We start from the raw sequence: 21,537 nt of genomic DNA, 5'->3' as shown, positions 1-21,537 counted from the left end.
TCACAAAGAATTTTGAGGTGGACTGCTGAAGACTTTGCAAGGAATGAGTGGCTGAAGAAAGATATTACTTAGTCATTTTTACTTAAATCCTACTATTTTTCTCATATTAATTTGTAATATTTTTAGTTAAGTGTATACTGAACATAGTTGATGTGTTTTTTCTCATTCATTTTCCAATTTACATTCATTAGTGAACCTTTTTTGAAATTACAGTATTAATCTACTGGCTACACTAATTAATGTTAATTAATTGATACTAGCAGACTAAAGCTTTCAGATCCATTTCAAAATACTAACTTTCCATTAAAGTAGAATATCCAATGAGAGTTTGTATTAATGACCTAATGGTAAAATTAGCCTGTGTGTTCAGTTGATATCCTTTTGGATACGGATTGAGAGTTGTGAAAAGTACAAATTTGGACTTTATTTACAAATAGATTATTAAAATTATTACTGAATAGCTGCTTGAATCTCCTCCTTAGTTTTCCATTATCTCTTGCAAGCATATTAGTGTTTCTCATTCATGGCTCAAGTAACGCTGAAAACATCACAGATCAATAATGACTGTGCTGACTTTGAGAAGATTCTTAAACAAACGGTCTGTCAGGTGGCCTTAGAAAACATAACAAAGTTTAATAATTGTTTTTAATAAACACTACTTTATGGAAAGTTTTAGAATGCTCCTATGCACTCCTAGAGAAATAACTTGTCTCGCTTGAGTAGACTACAGTACTTGGGATGAGAATCTCTGAATAGGGATTGTATCTTCTAACAATTATTTATTTAGATTAAGACATGGAGTAGTATGTGAGGCAAAATAATTTCCATTTTTGTGTAAGAATTTTTATAACAGAAAGGCAACTCTAATACCTGATATAACGCTGTTGTTGCACGCCACTAAAGGATAGACTGATGGTCAGAAGCAGTAATATTACTACTGAGGAAAGCAATATTCAAGAAAAAAAATGGCCTAATGATTATTGATGAAGGATGTCAAACTGTCACTGTGAAATTGTGTGGAAATAAATGTCTAGTGTGTTGATTTTTTTCCACATAGGATACGGAAGATGACTATATAATAGAACATCTCTAGTATTATGGGATTATTTATAATCCTAAAACTGACTATTGGCTCTTGAGCATCCGTGTCTTAGATTCTGTGAACATGCCTTAAATATGCATGGTCATGACTATAGATCCACAAAATAATTTAAGTTGCAAGGGACCTCAAGAGCTAATCTAGTCCAACTTCCTGTTCAGCAGGAAGGTCAGAAGAGTCAGCAAAGAGATCAGACCAGCTTGTTCAGGACTGCATCCAGTTGGATCTCAAAGGTTGCAGATTGCACATCTTCTCTGTTCCCCTGTTTGACTATCTTTACAACAGAAAATGTCTTCCTTATATTCAGATGGAATCTCTCATATTTCATTTTAAGTCCATTGGTAATCAATTAAATACTTTAACACAGCAAGCTGAAAAGAAATAAGAGACATAAAAAAGGAGTAAGTCTGTTTGGAACACACTTCCAGGAATACAAAGGACAGAAAAATGACTGAGAATAGTCACCATACATTAATCAGGAGTAAATCATATCTGAACAGTCTGACTGTCTTACATGATAAAATGTCTGACTTGTTCACAATGACAACTCTGGCAGTCATTCACATCAGCTCTAGCAAGTTTTTCGTACTGTATCCCACAATGTTCCTCTACCAAAACTGGGATCTAAGAGTCTGATTCAGTAGACAACTAATTTGGTAAAAAAATTATTTCATGATAAGACTCAAAAAGTACTGTCTAGTGCATCCAGTGTTTACCTAGATCATAAAATCATAGAATGGTAGGGTTGGAAAGGACCTTTAGAGATCATATAAGTCCAACTACCCTGCAGAAGCAGGTCCATCTAGATCAGATTGCATAGGAACATGTCAAGTGGATCTCGGAGACCTCCAAGGAAGGAGACTCCACAACCCCCTGGGCAGCCTGTTCCACTGCTCTGTCATCCTCACAGTAAAATAGTTTTTTCTTATATTTAAGTGGAACTTTTTGTGTTCCAGCTTCATCCCATTACCCCTTGTCCTGTTGCTAGCTACTATAGAAAAAAGGGATGTGTCAACCTCCTGACACCCACTCTTTAGATATTTATAAATGTTAATAAGATCTCCCATCAGTCACCTCTTCTCCAGACTAAACAGTCCCAGTTCCTGCAGCCTTTCATAGAATCATAGAATCATAGAACCATAGAATCATAAAATCATAGAATCATAGAACCATAGAATCATAGATTGATAGGGCTTGGAAGGGACCTTTAGAGATCATCTAGTCCAACCCCTCTGCAGAAGCAGGTTCACCTAGATCAGGTCACGTAGGAACATGTCCAGGTGGGTCTTGAAGACCTCCAAGGAAGGAGACTCCACAACCTCCCTGGGCAGCCTGTACTGAAGCCTTGCTGAAGTCAAGGTAGATGACATATGCTGCTATCAGGTTGGTCAAACAGGATTTCCCCTTGTTGAATCTATGTTGACTCCCCCTGATCACCATCTTTTCCTTCATATGTTTAGTGATAACATTCAGGATGAATTGTTCCATCACCTTTCCAGGGCTGGAGGTGAGGCTGACCAGCCTGTGTTTCCGGGGTCGTCCTTCCTGTCCTTTTTGAAGATGCTGGTAACAAGAAGGATATTGCAAGAGTCTACCATGGGACATATGATGTTTCATATTTTTATCAGTGATCTGAAAGATGTAATGGAATACTTGCTCACAAAGTTGGAAGAAAACAACAAATTGAGGAGGGAGGCTTCTCGTTTGAGCTGGAGGTTAGATGATCTCCTGAGATCCCTTTTAACCTCAATCAATTATTCTGTGATCCTTTGGTTGAGTCAAATTCACTTTAAGGAAGTCTGAAAAAATAAGCTTTCTTGAGGACTGTAAAAGGTCTGCTCTAGAAACTTTGGATTTTATTTGAATTTTAATTAAATTCTCTGCATTAGTAAAATCACAGAATTATAGAATCATAGAATGGTAGGGGTTGGAAGGGACCTTTAGAGATTATCTAGTCCAACCCCCCTGCAGAAGCAGATTCACCTAGATCAGGTCACAAAAATAATTGCTAACAGAATGAAAAATAATTACTAAAAAAAATTTCTAAAAAAATAATTACTAACAGAAACTGTTTCTGAATGATTTTAACTTATTTTAGGAATCTTGCAATTTCCAACTACAGAATGTAAACCAAATGCTATTAATACACACAGAGTGAAGATGTTTCTGAATGTGAAATTTCTACATGGGAGACAACTAATGGAGATGAAGGTATGGAAATTAAAATTCTACATCTGAGGCTAAGGAAAATCCAAAGATTAAATGCATTCAAGTCACAAAGACCTGATAATCTCCAACTCAGAATTATGTAAAAAAGAAAACTTGCATATGAAACAAGAGGTTAAGTAGACTTCTAAGTACACTAAATAGGAAATGAGAACATTTAAATGTAGGATAGTGAATATTCGCATATATATTTGAGAATAGGGGAGAAGGAAAGCCAGCTGGCCTATCAGCTTGACAATGTAGAAAATATCCAAACAGATTTTGAAGGAAAGTATAATATGTTGAAGTAAATAAAAAATAGGAGGAAAAAAATGCATTAAGAGAAGGTAGATTGTTCCAGATTAATTTTCTTTCACTGGCGAAATAATGGTCTTTCTACACTAGAAAAATGTGATAGATTTCATCTAACAAGCATGTAAGTGAAGCCCAGATACTCTCCTGGAGAGGAACTTATTAAGAATCATAGAGACAAACTGATCTAACATAACACTAAATAGGAAGTTATTAATTAAGATTATATAGATGATAACTAAAACCTGAAATGAGCAATGAGCTGTCTAACAGGTAACTTAAATTATCCTGGAAAAGGAAATAGTGATCTGGCACAAAGAAGCTTGTTAATGTTTTCATTAGTATAACATATGGCAATGCTAGCAAGAGAAAAAAAGAGCTAAACACAATATAGAAAGAAATAGAGTGTATTTGCATTAGAATTTTATTTTATGTCACCAGAGACCTTGTGAAGTCAGTCTCCTGATTTACCTTACTTGCCGAGCTGTAGTTCACAATGTGATTGTTCAGAGAATAGTTGGAAGATGTTTCCTGGCGTATCAGGAAATGCACCCAATACTCTTTAATCACAAAGGGCTTCACTGTACCAAACTATTCTACATCAAAATTAAAAATAAACCAAAACCAAAAGCACCCCAAAATGTGAGGACATCAAGTCATTAGTACCAGCTATTGCACTTTACAGATGCACCCCTACTAGTCCACTGTAATCACTGTGTGGACATATACTATAGATGTAGTCTTTTATTTATTTAGTTATTTTTTTGTTTTTATTAAGGAGCCATAAATTGCATTTGTTTAGGTAAAATTATACCAAAGCCTGTACTCCAGAATAGTACCTATCATACACTAGCCCCTAGTGCTCACTCTGTAAGATCAGACTAAGTTCTGAAAATCAAGTCTGAACTAAAGCCTCCATAATATGTGCTGCATAGACAATGTTGCAATACAAATTCACTCATACTGTGCAGATGTACTTTTAAATCAAATATAATCTTTGAGATCCTTGGAGCTGGAATGACAAAGGTTTACACTGTAAAAAGGAGGTTTATAAGTTGGAATCATTGGAGAAATTTTGGCCATACTAGTCCATCACAGGAGTGTATGCCAATTAAGTGATGTGATCATGGAAAAAGGAATGTGCACATCTCAGCATATTTTCTATGTTGATGTATAAAAAGCAGTAATATGATATTAACACTTTCCTATTAGAATCTGAAGACCACATTTTTTAAAAACTAAAAGGTTTTTAAATGTTTAAACTTTTTTGGCTATGTTTATGACATTGCTTGGAACATCTGTTTTTTAAGCCATGGTTGCACTTCAGATGGATTATTCGCAACGTCTTAAATTGAGAATGCAAAATTGAGATTCTCAGAACCATGTTATTTTCTTTACTTGTCCTAAATTACAAACAAATAATCAGAATAAAACCTCATTGGTATAGTTCTAATTTCCTATGGAATACTAATAAAACAATATTGAAATAAATTACTATTAATTTAGGTGTAATTATCTGGCTTTGGATCTTCCTTTGCTGAGGAAGAATTTGAATTTGTCAAATTCAAATTCAAATTGCATTTACAATGTATTTATATATATTAATGCTGACAGACAACAATATATTTGCACTAATTAGCATGTTATGTATGATTTTCTACATTTCCTCAAGGTATTTATTCCAAAAACATTTATATACCTTGCAAGAAACAAATTTCATGGCAGATCTTCATTCAGTGTAATATTTGAATTTAAAAAGCAAACTATAAGGAACCTTACGGAATTCTTATTACTGATTATAATACAAAAGAGGGAAAACAAAAATATTGGGGAATGATACAAAAAGTAATTTTTCAATCCTGATAAATACTTGCTGAAAGCTACCTCTTGAAATTTGACATTGAATTTTCAGTTAGGACTTGACATAACCATTTCAATTTCTTACTATTTCCATTTGAAGTAGAAGCTGATTACTTTCACTTCCTCTGTTATTTCTCATTTTTGTATAAAATCTGGCATTGAATTGGCTGATGCCACTCAGGATATTTTGAAATTCACATTTACTTTCTGTCTTTTTATACAAATCTGTGTGTCATCTTTCCACTAAGTGTATAACCAAGTATATAGAGTGCCTTACGCTCTGTGTAGAGGCAAAGTCTCTTTTTTGGTCTTGAAAGCCTGCACAGACATTTTGTCATGCTTATTCTTGAAGATGAAAATATTCAGGTTCTGTTCTGTATTTCTATTTCTTTGTTTTCCAGATGTGAAATTTAGTAAATGTCATAGCAAATGCCACATGTGAGGGGAAGCTTATTGAGTCAGATTGTTCCATGGTACCTGCTAATTATTAGCAACTTCCCTGTGCTTTGAGGAAGCTGCTTTTTCCAAGTTCTTGATACATCTGTTTCTTTCCAAAAATAGTAGTACAATGATGTTTCAAGAAAACCTCAGAGCCCCATTATGAGGTCTATTCATTTTGTATCATTCAGTACTAATTACCAGGTGTTTCTTTGTGCCCTCGTCTTTTAAAGATGTGATCATCTGCCCAATTTTATATACTGTGGATACTTCCATTAAAGGCAAGGGACTTCTCACTGAGATTAAAGGTAAAGGCACATGTTAGTCTTTATGAGATGTCTTTGGAGCTGCTATTATTAGACTGGTTTATCTATTGCCTATTTTAAAAAATTAAAATTGAATAAAAGATAAACTTCCAACATAAACTTTGAATCAACAGAAAACATTAGTTGGCAAGTTATTCCTTTATCTCATTTCTGAAATACAGTAAACTAATAAAATCACTCCTTGGCAACTTTACTATGTAATATGTACTTGGATTCAATACAGTTTTAAAATCAATAATCCATATGTACTTTATTTGCTGTCTTTCATGATTTTAGAAAGATATTATGTCATATTCATCTGTTTATTGCTATTTTGGGACGAGAAGAAACTAGAACAATTAATGATTCCAAATGCAACTTACACCAAATTTAGGATTAGGCATTTTTGATTTCTGCATTATTTTAAACTTTATATAAGGCTGGAAGCTATTGATAACTGATGCTACTATTATTGAAAGAAGTTTATTGCTATTTTGGGACGAGAAGAAACTAGAACAATTAATGATTCCAAATGCAACTTACACCAAATTTAGGATTAGGCATTTTTGATTTCTGCATTATTTTAAACTTTATATAAGGCTGGAAGCTATTGATAACTGATGCTACTATTATTGAAAGAAGTTTCACCGGTAGTGGACCTGGATTTTGCACAAGGGGTTTTGTCAGCTTAGTTTTAGCCAGTATTTATACTGCAGAAAATGTACTTTCATTACCCCAGTCTGCCTTATGCATGTGCCACATGCTTTATTGATGTGTATCCAAAAAAAATAAAACAGTCAAAATGTGAAAGGGAGAAACCATTATGCATAAGTCATTGTAAGTACAAAGACAATTTTGTATAGTGGGATGGTGTCCAGAAACATACTCAAAGTGAGGAAAGAGTTTTATTTCTCTAAAAACAAACCTGAATCTTAATTTAAGCAAAGTTTAGTCAAAATTATTTTCTTTTCTTTATATTCTCTGAATGGCTTCATTTCCATCATGATACAGGGTTTGGGTTTTGTTTCATTTTGTAGTGTTACAGTACTATTTACAGGTTTTGTTCTTGTTTACCATGAAACGAAATTTCTCTTAAATGTTTCCAGGTCAAAAAAAAAAAAACCCAAAAAACAGCCTCTTTGATTATCTTGATCTGAGAAACTCTCCTGCTGGCAAATCATTCCCTCTCTTTTACTTTTTCTTCCAGAGTCAAAGGACGTGGTATGTTCTGAGCTGCCTGGACCTTCTCTGGTTTAGAGAAGCTGCTGGTCTGATAGTTATGACATGTGGTAACCATGTGGGAGAGCAGTTTTTAGCTGCATTTTCTTGGAAAAAAAAATCTACTTTCTGTTCTGTCCAAACTGTTTCACTTCCTAAAAATAAGTAGATATTCTGTGGACCAGAGAGTGAAAAGGAAATACATCTTCAGTAAGGCAGAAATTTGGTATTCAACTAGCAGATGGAAGAGGTAACTTTATGGAGACATCCCACTTCTCAGGTGAGGACTGACATTGTTTTATACAAAGTTAGTTCTCCTTTCTAAGTAAATGGATCCATTTCAGCAGGCGAGTTATATTTCGATTCCATTTTGGCAAATGAATAAAGAAAATCCCAAGGAAGAAGGAGGAGTAGCCAACCTAATAAAGGAATCTACATTGCCTCCAAACTGCACTCTTCTGAACTTGCTAATATCTTAAGCTATCTGCACAGTCAATGTTTGTTGAAACTGGTATCTTCTTAACAGCTTTGCTTTCAAAAACTTGATTGTTTCAAACAACAAAGAGTTGGTCATGAAATTTCTGCTCATCAACTTCAAAAGTGCAACATGTAATGTAATTAATTTTGCCATAGTACTCCAAGATAGTCTGATAAATGATGCTATGCAAATATAAAATATGTTTTAAAGTAATGAAATCCAAATTAATGTAAGTAATAAAACCTTATATAATATAACTTTTTCTACAGAATGAACCAAAAGAGAATGGAAACTGTGCTGCTGTAATATTTTAACCTGAACCATTACTGAAGTGAGAAACAATATTCCCTCAGAGAAACTATTTTTTTTCTCAAATAAATTAAAAACAAGTCCACATTCTGAATGAAGAAAGATAAAATATTGAATAAACTTGGAAATATTTCCTTTCTAGCTCCTTATATTGTCTGGCTCACTGAATACGATGATGAACAAAAATATTTCACAAAGGCAGGAGGAAACTAAATTTAAAAAAAGAAGCTACTTAGAAACTTTCTACTGGTTATTGGTTCCATTGACAGTTTTTACAGATGAGGTCACAGAAGTTCATGAAAAGATTCTGATGTTCAGATGCCACAGTATGGGGCATTGTACACATTGAAAAATGCAGTCATTTGCTCACATTCATATTAAAAATATGTATAATTGAACAGAAGTTGTTTGAAATACACCTACAGACAGTAGAAAATTAACTTTTTTTGCTTTACTGTAGATACAGATCATTCTCCACTTCTTTGCTCTAGCACTGTATTTGCATCTGCACCAAAGACTAAGGCAGCACCACTCTCATTTCGTGATCTTTTCTCGTACCAGCCTTGCCAATGACAACCCAAAGTTCTTGCCAGTGAAAATAAAGCTCAGAGAGTGGGTGGAGGAAACACGACCAAAACCTCATGAAGCAAAATGTATTGAGAAGGTTTTACTGGTGGCATATGAAAGCAAATTCTGCAGCTAAAAATTTTCAAAGCGTTCCATTTCCAAGCACAGCCAAGGGCTTAGCATTTCGGAACACCTGCAGGTTTTGTTTCAGCAGTGTATGTGGAAACCCACAGCAAAAAGTGCACTAATACATCAGTGACGTCGTAGCCTTTTACATGCCTTGCAGAGGAGAGTTTTACAGCTCTTAAAAAAAAAAAAAAATCACCTCAACTTCTTGCCAAATAACAGCATGGAAAGACACACAGTGACAACACACACTGAAGTATCATGATATCAAATTTACTAACAGTGCTGAAGGAGTGCTGGCAATGCTGACTGGGAGTGGTGGGCGCAGCCTGCGTGCCTGCATGAAGAGCACTGTGCACACAGCTGTGCGGGCCTCAGTTTTCACTAGGCCTGTGTCTGCCTGGAGATGAGGCTCCAAAATTGGTTCCTTTTGAATATTTTAAGTCTTTGGAAAGATTCAATAGGTTGTTATTTCCTTCTGCTTCTAGTTAGCCCTTACAGTTGTGCTGTTTTGATGTGAGCTGACTTTGTGAGGTCAGGCAGGTTAAATGGTGTTTGATTAAAATCAGAACACCCAACAACTACTGTTTCACAGTTTGACTTTTTTAGCCTCTTCATCTAGGAATTCAGGAAGATACTTCTAGCCTTAAAAAAAAAAAAAAAAAAAAAAAGGCAGCTTTTTTTTTTTTAGCTTTTTTTCCCCAAATAACTTCAAAAGAAACAAAGAAAAAAAAGCCACATTATATATGTTTTTCTGGCAGTAGGCCTGCCACTGTTTATCAAACCAAGGCAAATCCAATTAGCCTGTGGCCTGCCTCCCAACCTTATTAACCTGCTCAGCTGTGAGAAACTCAACAGCCCCTGCCAATATCTCATTTCTCCAGCGGCTGATAAGATCAGTTCAAGATATTCAATGGGGTTTCTTTTCACTTCGGTTTCATCACAGTCACTAGCATCTTAACCATGGTAGCCGGATCTTATTTTCCTCTCATTTTCTACATGAAATAGGATGGTGACTCCAAGGCCTATGCAGCTTGTTGGAACAAACACTGATCAGGCCTTCGCAGCATTTGACAGGATGGGCTGATTTTCCTTATCATGGCTTGCCCACAAAGACCTGGGCCAGGCCAGGGTTATTAGCATTCCTCGGTGAGATGCGTCAGGCCTATTTCTGTCACACAGACAGATTGAGCCTTTCAGTCAGGCTCGCGAATGAGTGACACATGGCCTGACTGGGAGGACAACATTGTTATTTGAGTTAAGAAATCAATTTGTATCAAATGTACACTGTAATTTATTTGTTGGCTTTGAAGGGAACCTGGCTGAGATAAATGGGAATGGGCTTCTTTCTTCCCCCCTATGCTGAGCTGATAAAGTTCTTGTGAAGCTCCAGATAGCTCCAGTCAGAGCCAAAGTGACAAACATGTTTAAAGTTGCACAGTGATCTTTAAATCTCAAAAAGAACACCTTGTCGGACATGATAGAACATTTTTTACCTTTTCCCTCTATCTGTCAGAAAGCTGCTGTGACACATTGCTTTAGTATTTTTGCTGACATTTTCTTTATCAAGCACATCTGTTTGTGGTCGAAAGATGCTTATTCCTATTTTCTTCAATCTACAGCAGCCTAGGAAACTGCCAAAAGGAAGGAAGAAAATGAGACATCCTTTCCATGAATAATGGTTATTTAATTTTTTTTTAATTGTGACTTTTCTTGATCAGGTTCCAATTTTCTTTTTACTTTCTTTAAAAGAGGGAAGAAATGTGTAGGGACCGTGTATCATGAAATCTTGTCTATTTCAAGAAGTTTAGCTGGGTTTAGACTGACAGTGCATTAAAATGTTGCTATTATATATTAAATCATGAGCTATGAAATTGACATTCTCCTCTATTAGAGTTAGAAATATGAGCCCAAATGTTGGCTCTACAGATCGGTGTTTTTATTTTGAAATAATATGAATAACCAAAAGTTACATATAAGGTTTCAAATATACTTGCAGTTATAACTCCATAATGAAAAACTGCTTGCAAATTAACCATAGGCAAAGTAGCTCACTGACATTTCCATACAATAACCTTGTTGTTTAGTTTCAGGTTTCCAAAATTATCTAAATGTAACATGTTAGATGACTATACATGGTAACTTAGCTTTTATAGCTTTCCAGCTGTACATAGGCTCTTTTTTTTAACAAATGTGCATGTGTATGAATGCACATACACACAAGTATTATAAAGCAATATAGACTGCTATACTCCAATTAGTCCCCTCAAGGTACAGTCATACTCAAAGCCAGGTTAAACTTTAGGTAGCCTAAAGAATGCAACCAAGGTCAAACACTCTTCCAGTCCTTCCAGAAGTCAGGTCAAATGTGATTAGCAGTACAAGCATTTTTAAGGTAAGTTAGCTTTAGAAACTGTTAAAATTATTAACAGTCTGATCACATAATCATCAAAACTGTCACACCACTCACAGGAATCTCAGGGAAGGCGACGCATAGGATTTACTCTTCTCTCAGGCTGTCCCACCAATCTATTTCACTCTCCTCTTTCCTGCCTTTCCTCTGGGAAAGTTGCAATTCTTTAGGCTGTGAGCAGTCTGCCAGCCTTAGATCTTGTTATACCTGTGAGTACTGACACTGTAATAGCGTTAAGCCTTGCTCTCAGGTTTCTTCTTTGCCATGCCCTTTGGGCAAGGGCTTGCCCTTTTACCTTTCTGCTCAGGTGTATAACGACAATGCTGTTACTCTGACTTGCCTGGCATTTTTTAATGTGGTGCTTTATAAATCTTAACTCTATGTTTCCATGTTTAGGCAATAGCTTAAGATTTTGTCTGAGTTTTTCAAACCAAAGACCCACCATTTTAAATATATAAAATGTTTTCTGACTTTTATCTTGTGACACAATCTAGAGGTATGACTTGATTTTCTAATGCTCAAGTAGGCAATACTGCAATCCATCTCTAATTACCAAGAGTAAAGTGTTCCCTGTTTACACACATTTATATTCCTACATAAACATATTCCATAAAACATGCATCTTCTCAAATGAGAACTGTACTTTGCTATGCCCTTTTAGCTGTATCTATATACCTGTTTTCAATTATTACAGCCTAAGCATATCAATTTATTATCATATCAAACTCTTCAAGATACCATACCAAATATTGTTTTAACCTCATTGCTTTAGAAAATAACTATTGGCAGTGGAGTAATTTAGACCCCAGAAATGGCAGCGCAAAAGAAAATACCCTCTAGCTCTGATACAAGAGCACTCCATCATGTCTACAGCTTTATTCTATTAAAATAATACATCCTCCAAAGCACTTGTTTTGGCCTTCTCCTGCTTTATCTTACATCCCTTAATGACAGAAAATAGAAAGCACTTAATTTCTCTTCCAGGTCTGCATTAATTCATTACAAGCAATAACAGTTTTGTCTCAGCTGTGAACAGGCTCCTGATAATAAGGTAAAGATGAACCCTTTTCAAGGAATTTGGAAAGGAAAAAAACCAAATGCAACCATATGCCATGTTTGTTCATGACTTACTGTTCATTATGCTTTCTAAAAACCCCAATGGCTGGCAGGAGGGGCAAGTTGCCATTTACCTGGTCTTCACTAACTCACATGAATCAGAAGGAATGATCTAGACCAAGAGGATCCTTTCTGTGTCTTACCTGAGAACAAGTTCTTGTCTGCAGCTGGGAAACCTTTTGATGAAACCTGTGGGGCAGGTAGTGTGAGAAATCCAACAAGCGAGCCTGCAACAGGAGAAGTAGTTCCTGGGGAGATCAGGGGCATGGATACAAGAGTAGAGAAAAAAAACCCCAAACAACAAAACCAACAACAACAAAACCAAACAAAAAGCCATATTTCTCAGGAGAGGAAAGACGCTAGGATACAGTAAGCAAGGGAACATTTATTTTTGTATTCTCTTTTCTTATCTTACAAAGCAGGCCTCACTTATCTCTTTAAAACGTCCATTGTTTTAGTCTGATCTAAAATAACCTAGAACTTCAGAGTTCATTAGATGTTTTTTGCATGCTTGCGGTAAGAACAGTATCTATCTCAAAACTCTAACTGACTCAGGATCCCTTCCCTGGAAATACCTCTGTGTATCTTGAAAGCTACAGGAAAAAATAGTCTGAGCAACAATGAACATGGATTCTAACTGTTTCAAAACCAATTGCTATTAATCTAAACTTCACATATAGAAGGGATGAATTGTCATTTTCATCTATGAATTAAGGAAAAAGAAAACTCAGAATAAAATACTGGTCCTTCATATAACAAAACACAGTCTGCATCCTTAACACTGTCTATTTATTGAAGTGTCCTGCATTTTGTAATCCCTACTGACACAAAATGGCTCTCTGTCACCTTTGAGCAGTCAGACTACTGGAAAGGAGGTTATGACGCTGTTGCTGTACCTATGACGAGATGTGAAGTTTTATCTGAGGGTACCAGTGTTCCCTTCCCCAGGTCTCAAGCATAACCTGGCTAAAAGTTTTTTGTAAAAATATAATGTTTCTGAACAATGGTTACTTAGCTTCCTTCTGGGAGACAAGGGAAAGGGAGGAAGGATACAGCAGTGCACATCTTCCCAAGCTGCAGCTAAACCTAATGTGGAAGTAACTTTCTGAATTGATACTTAGAGCCTTAACCTACAGCATATGTTTGAAAGCTCTGCATAAAATAAGAAACCAGTCTGCCTCCTTTGCCCTCAGCTCTGATTGCTGTGTCAACATGCAGCAGTGTTAAGGGGAGATGAATATGGGAAGCAACAGGCAGTGCTGAAAATACCTTCTTTTTTTTTTACATGCATCGCTTCATTGTGTTTGGGATGCACACCTGCTAAAAAAAGAGGACATGCCATGAAGTGGGGAGGATGTTAAAATTGTAAACCTGCAAAAGTCTGGACCAACACTAAACATTCCTGGGAGAAGAAGCTACTCTAAATTGGAGATAGTAGGATGCCAGTTTGAAGAAAAGCTTCAGGAAAAAAAGGAAACACAACTTCCATTAAAGAATGTTTTAGGAATGGTAAGTCTGTCTGCCTGCAAGTAACCCACATCTAGTGCCTGTATGCTACATGCTCTCACTGACAAGAGAAAACAGCAGAGCAACAAGCGCTCTCAGTGAAGCTATAGTACATAACTAAACCTAAAATTATGACTTTCATTTTAGGAGTAGGAAAAATGGAACACTAGAAAGTTTAGTTTCATTTCCCCAGGTTTATGAAAGAAAGTTTGAGACAATGTTAATTAATTAAGCCTATGTTTTGAATTGATCACCTGTTCCTGACAATTAAATCCTGATTAATGCAAGGGAGAAGTGGATCCCTGCTTATTAATACAGGCTGAGAGAAAAGTTTCTCAGTATACTATATTAAGTATAGTAAGCCAGATCTTTAAGCTGACTGACTATATCTCTTCAAACTGAAAGTATCCATACAGTATACAGTATTTGATTCACACTTAATTATTTTGGACATTTTCAGCCAAAATAATTTGGGAAATGATACAGGACAAAATATTTTGCTTTGCTTGTGCTAAAGGAATGTTCATGACCTTGATTTAGTCCAGTATGTATTCAAGTAAATATATTTCTTTGAAAAGAAGGAATTTAATGGAAGGCAGATGACTTGGCAAAGTATTGATTTTCACCAAGTTTTTCTTATAAAAGAAATGTGACATTGACATTATAACATATATATTATAATTATGTGAACAAATATATCTATTCTATATCTATAATATAGAATAATGTGAACAAAACAGATTTCAGCACTGAGGTTACAAGCAAATGTTAACATTTTTGTTGTCATGATAATTTTAATTCTGTATTTGAAACAATACTCTCCAAAATGTCTTGTGTGTTCACATGTCAGATTTTGTGTAGCTGTTCTGAAAGTGCTGCTGAAATACTTCCACAGAGTAGAACATCATCCTTAGGTGAACAAGTAGCTATAATGCTAAGATATTTGTTGTATCATCTACAATTACATTTGATTACTGGTTAGCACTTGGTATGAAAATGCTTCAGGTTTAGCAAGTAGGAAATTTTGATATGTAGTGGAAGAATCCGCCTTTATTGTCATTACAATATTCAAGGTATAAATGAATAAAATACCTTTAAAAAGAATGTACAATTCTCAAAAGTTTTATTGTTAAACTTTTGGAAGATTAAGTGGTACAGTGGGGCTGCCACAGATCTAGGAAGTCTCACATGATCTCCTAGTCTCCAACCTGTCCAACTCTGCAGGAGTTAGAGATACTCTATATGAGGTGAACTTGATGGAGTTCGTTTCCCACTATTAAATTTGCATTTGATGTCATAGACTGCACTAAAGAATGTGCTTTCTCGATAATTCTCTAGCAGTTGCAGGCGGACTGAAGAGTGGAAACCCTGATTCAGCTGGCCTTTTAAAATCAGAATCCTCAGGAGGCACCAAATGAATCTTTTTACTTACTATAATTAAAAACAAACAAACAAACAAACCCCCCCAACAAAAAAAAAAAAAACAAACAAAACCCCTCAAAATCTAGAAACACCATAATTCTCCTAGGTGTTTTGGGTAACAGAGTAAAAAATTAGGACAGTTCAAAATATATATTTGATTTTATTATTTTTACTTTGGTATCAGAATTTTTTTTACATCTCTCAGTAAGCCATGGAGGGCAAGACAGGTTATTACTCAACCCCAACTTTATCCTGCTCCACAGGCATTTAGACAGGAGAGGGAAAGGACTTGAGAAGGAAGGCCCTGCTCTAGCAGTCTCTGAGGCAGCTGCAGGCCGGGACCACAGATGCAGCTTCCTGTCTGCCCAGCAGGCTGTTGGAACAGGATCTTGAGGTGGATATTTCCTACCATGGGTTTCTGCTACCCGTGGATCTCAACAGTTAAATATCTGATCGTTAGAGAGAGCCTAACTACATGTTAAGCTTAGTAACAGCATTAGATTCTTACTGCTCAAGCCTCGAAATGGGAAAAAAAAAAAAAAGTTAAACGCATTCAAAACCCTGGATAGTGAAAACTAGGGAGTGATCTCTTCCAAACCCCTTGTATAATTTTACTTTTGCCATTTATTTAGCTCTATATTGCTGCTTTGGGTACTAGCATGGAAGACCAATGCAATTGTGTTCTAAAATCTCATTCATACTAAAAATAGAGAAGTGTTCTAAAACATAAAACATAATAAAACATTATGTAAGATAGCCATGTATGATACTATTCAGGAGCCAACAATCCACTTTGCAGCCCCTTTGTAAATGCTTGCTTTGGGAATATCTAAGGTATTTTTTGATATCCAGTAGCCACTGTTGGGTAAAGTAAATTAGAGCAACTTGTTTCCAGCAAATTCATCTTATAGTGAGTGATGTGCTTCCAAATGTTTCCTGTAAAAGTGCTTGAGATATGATGTTAGGAGACTTTTAATAAAATATTTGATTTTAGTTATAAATAGCAGAGACAAACACATAGCTCATTAATAATGGGATATACTGTAAACGATAGCTTTCAACAAAGTAATAGAGCATAGCAAACAAAGAGCAGCAGAAGAAACTAAAAAGGAAAATAACTTTGAAACTCTAATGATTAAGATGCTAAAGTAGTTTCCAGTGTTTATTACAAAAAAGCTAATTAAAGATTTTACATTTTATCATGCACAGTAAAGAATTCCTGACAGGCATTGTTATAATATGAAATGCTGCAGTCTCCAGTAGAGTTTCATTTAGAGCAACAACAAAGATAGGAAAAAGAAGAAATAAAACAATTGGAATGTTGCAAGCAGACTGCCTTAAGCTCAGGGGAAACCTTTCAGAAAACTGTTTGGTAGAAGCAATGCAAACTGAGTTACTACCCTGGGAATAATATTTTTCTTGAAATTGTTTCAGGTTGAAGTGTTTATAGGAGGCAGTGTATAGGTTGTGTAAGCCACTGGCTAAAAGATTGGAGAAGTATAGCTTTTCATTAAAGACTAATCATGCTGATTACGTAAGGAGATCCACAGATGCTTGTGTAAACCATTCACTGGAGAATTAGTAATTCCTGCATCATTACTGATCAGATCAACAGATGTCCATACTGTTTCCAGTTACCAATATTAACTTTCTAATAAACAGCATCATGTATGCTAAACGTCTTCAACTAGAGCAAAATTTTGATGTCTTGTACAGATGTGTTAATTTCTTCAAAACACATTTTTGGCCCAAGAGAGCCTTGCAAATTGTATTAATTTTACTCTTGCCCAATTGCTTTGTGATGAATAATGACAGATTATGTATATTAAATATTTTAAATCAGTCAACCATATTTTTTTTAACTATAATACTTTGTTGCAATTTCTAAAGACTTGAAGTTGAGAAGATGATTTTGGCTATGAATTTTTCTGCAGGAGATATGGAAGGTAACTTTTGTCTGTCATTAGCAGCCCTTGGGATCTTCATATTTTACTTCCCTGGCAGTCAGATGTGTGAGCTGTAACAGAGGACAGAGTTGAGCTATAGGACACTGAATACACAGAAGACCCATCACTGTCTTTTTCTGTCACCGATTCAGCTCTATGGTTTGCTTTCCTAATGTCTGAGTTGGTGTCAGAGTTGAAGAAAAAGTGGCTGGAAGAGAATCAGCTTAGATAAGGTGGCAACATGAGGAAAGACCACAAATACCCAGTAGAAATGTTTCTTGCTGCAAATGTAAAGCTTTCCATCCCTTATTCACCACAACATAATGAGAGGAGTTATGGGACACGAATTCTATGGGCCAAATATATATAATTATAGCCACATGATATGCGGTCACAAACATACCATACTTTGATTTAGATTTTATGTTTTAAATTGACAGAAAGTAATCACTTTCAGTACAGTGTGCAAGACACCACTACAACTTACTACCACAAGAGAGCATTTGCACTTAGTAGGCATTTTATTCTTATATAAATGGAAAATAAACTATCATCATTTTTACTAGGTAGGCTTTCTTCTGTTTCTAAAGCTGCTTTATTTCCATAAATGTTTCTATTGTTTTTGCTAAAAAAAGACTTTCTTCACTTTTCTCTGAAGTATGATTGGGCTGCTTGTCTTTGCTAGAAGACAGTACTGTTCTCTATGAATCATAGTGTATATCTTTATTTTTATCACTAGACGTTGCTGCTGTAATTTGTAGATTGAATTATTCTACACTAAGACTGCTTGAAACAGATGGACTGTCATATGGGTGCTTGGCTGTGGAGTGACATTAGTCACACCATACTGCCCAGACCTCTGAAATTATTTTTTTTTATTCATCAGTTGTTGTTTTTTTTTTTTTTCTTCTTCTTCATGTACTATAGCATTGTTAAGACACTTGTGAATTTGCTTCAATGACGATTAGGGCAGTAGATATTCACAACATGGTGCAAAGTCAATTTGTTTGCTCAGTCTTTTGAATAGATTGGATTTTAGATGGTTCCTTTTTATTATTTTGTTGGAAACTAAATGCTCTCCTTACAGCAAATGTACTCATATCTCCTAACAGGTCCCCCCCTTTACTCTTGGGTACTTTTTTACACTATCTTGTCGTTCGTGCCAGTTTGCTCTGTGGATATACTGTGTTACCTGTTACCCAGCATGTACCACCACTGCCATTTGCACTGGTGTAGGTCATTGTACACCACCAATGTTAGGACTGATTGCAACATCAGCTGTTTTTCCCCATGACCAAATATGGAGTTTCATGCTCCTATTTTTTTATGGAGTACTCACTACAGTTTGCTGTTTAGGGCCTAATCCCAGATCCATTATAATCAACAGAATTTTTTTTTTTCCTTTTGTCCAAATTAGTTTCAGAATTTTTGTGTGTTTCACAAAGGTATTCGCATCGCTCTTGAATATTTGCTTCTCTTCTCCTAGGAGACCATAGTATATAAATAACAATTTGTTTTTCATTTACGTCTTTGTTTTCTTAAGATTATATATGAGGAAAATCAGATGAGTCTTCATGCAATACTTGGCTTAAAAATGCCTATTGCTATGTTGTATTTCAAACAACAGAACTTCCTTTACTTCTTTTTACTCTTGTTGTCTGTTTCCAGCCTTTTTTATTCACATTTGCCATACCATCATTTTACATGAAAGGTTTTCTTTAGTACTAGGCTCATGGAAATAAAAGATAATACAATGAATGAATATCACCAAGAGCCAATTTTTCTCAGCTATGCTTTAACGTGAGTTCATACTACCTAGTGAGCTATGATAGAAGACAGAAATGAAACTTCAGGCAACTTTCTAAAGAATGAAGATCATTCTCCTCTTGCCATATTGTTGTTGCACAGGACTGGCAGACTAATGGCAAAGGAACTTTCTAACCCATAGAGTTCACTGACTGTGGAGAACAGAAAGCCACATGACTGGGGATGTGGCGTATGGATTTGTGTGCTAGTTTTAAGTATCCACAGGTACATTGGTCAGCAGAAGAGAAAAGCAGCAGTTGTTAGTAGTAGACAGTACTGGAACATGACAGTATTTTGTTTCCAACGGTGGCCAAAGGTGTATTTGCTTGGCTGTTTTTGAGTGGAATTTTGGTTGATTTTTTTTTTTAACGTATAGTAGTAGATTACATTAGAAAAATAATTTTAATCAAGATCACTGAAACTTTCTAACTGATTTTCATATTAGATTCAAGAAATTTGGTTTTAGCTTTTGTTACACTGGTAAGAAAATCATAACCAATTACAAATGGCCAAGAAGGTATCTCGTGCAGAAATAATTATATTTAGTCCTGTTTACTCAATGTCTTTCAGAAAGGAAGTGTCATTTCCAGGGACTCTTCATATACAGACACTATTTGACTATGAATTACAACCCCAGCCAATACCATTTTAATTTTACCCTTATCTTTCATTTCAAGGAACATTTCCACAACCTCTGCCCCTCCTCCCACATAGTTAGACACTCTGAGACACAGTGTCAATCATTAGACACAAAAATATTTCAGTTATTTTAAAGCTGGAATATTTGTCACAGACTCAAAAGATAGAGATCTGACTTATCAGAGGCTTTGCTTATAAACACACACCTATGCTATTCTCAGAGCTTGGTATTTCTTGGTATTTCTTCTTTTTTTTTTTCTCTCTTATTCTTTCAATTCTCACATTTAAAACAGAAACACATTTTCTCCTAGAAAATGCTGACAGCATGTCTTGGTATCTCAAGGCAGAAAGGTTGCTTTCCCCCAGGCAATGTGCTGGCAACTTTCACATGGACACACATGACTGAGCTGCCTATAGGCACCCTTGCTTTCATTGTTTCCATAATTCAATATGTTTAAAAACAGTCGTGCTAACAAACATTAGGAAGAGGAGTGGGAAATGAAACTGTATGGGAGTGAACTTCAGAAATACATTACAGCTAGAAGAAGAAGGTGTTCAGAGCTAAATTACAGAAGGGATTTTTTTATGTGAAAATAGACCTCATGTGAAGCTGAAAAGTTGCTACATGCAATGAAAATGAAAAGCAGTGCTTAAAGCAATAAAGCAGAGATTGTTCTAACACTCTGTAACATGTGGTTTCTAAGTGAATCTTTAATAAATTACATATTATCACAAATAACTCACTGATAACTACCTTTTACAGCACCTTATTAATCCACTCTATCTCACTCACAAAAGCACTCCTGAGTGAGCCACAATAATGATTTAAAGATTCTCACTACAAGAAGGACATTGAGGTGCTGGAGCGTGTCCAGAGATGGTCAGCAAAGGTGGTGAAGGACTGGAGCACAAGTCTTACAAGGAGCAGCTGAGGGAGCTGGGGATGTTTAGCCTAGAGAAGAGGAGACTGGGAGGAGATATAATCACTCTACAGCTGCCTGAAAGGGAAGTTGCAGTGAAGTGAGGGTCAATCTCTCCAGTAATGAGTAACAGAGCATGAGGAAATCACAACAAACCACACAGAATCACACAGAATCTCAGGGGTTGGAAGGGACCTCCTGCCAGAGCAGGATCTCCTAGAGTCAAGTTGAGCCAGGGGAAATTTAGGCTGAACATTAGGAAGAATTTTTTCACCAAGACAGTTACCAAGCAAAGGATTGGGCTGCCCAGGGGGGTGGTGGAGTCATCATCCATAGAGATATTCAAAAGATGCATAGATGAAGTACTGAGGGAGTACTGATTTAGTTTATTATGGGCTTGTCAGTGTGAGGTGAACAGTTGGACTTGATCTTAAAGGTCTTTTCCAACCATAGTGATTCCATGATTCTATGAAACATATGAAAAGAGTCTCAAATATTTAGCAGTGTTGTCTTGGTCTCTCAAACAAGTCTGGAATACAGTAAGAACACAACTAAAATAATGCATTTCCAAACCGACAAAGGCAAAATTAAGAAAATACTGTTCACATTAGATGAAATGGTTAATCTCCCATACTCATGATGAAAAAGAATTTCACATTTGAGTGGCTGTAGGAGGAAAAATCATAATATATATGGCAGAAATAATTTTGCATGAGTTAATTACTACATTTTTATTACTAACTGTAATCTTCTAAGAATTAGGTAATTTCAATTTAAGAAGTGAAGATTTTTAAGAGGAAGAGAGAGTCCTGTGAGATAAATCTATACAGGTGCAGCTCAGAACGATTCCTT

Source organism: Colius striatus, chromosome 4 (assembly GCF_028858725.1).
Source record: "Colius striatus isolate bColStr4 chromosome 4, bColStr4.1.hap1, whole genome shotgun sequence".
NCBI classification, from domain to species: domain Eukaryota; kingdom Metazoa; phylum Chordata; class Aves; order Coliiformes; family Coliidae; genus Colius; species Colius striatus.
The sequence above is the reverse complement of the archived record's forward strand: the minus strand, read 5'-3'. Positions refer to the sequence as shown.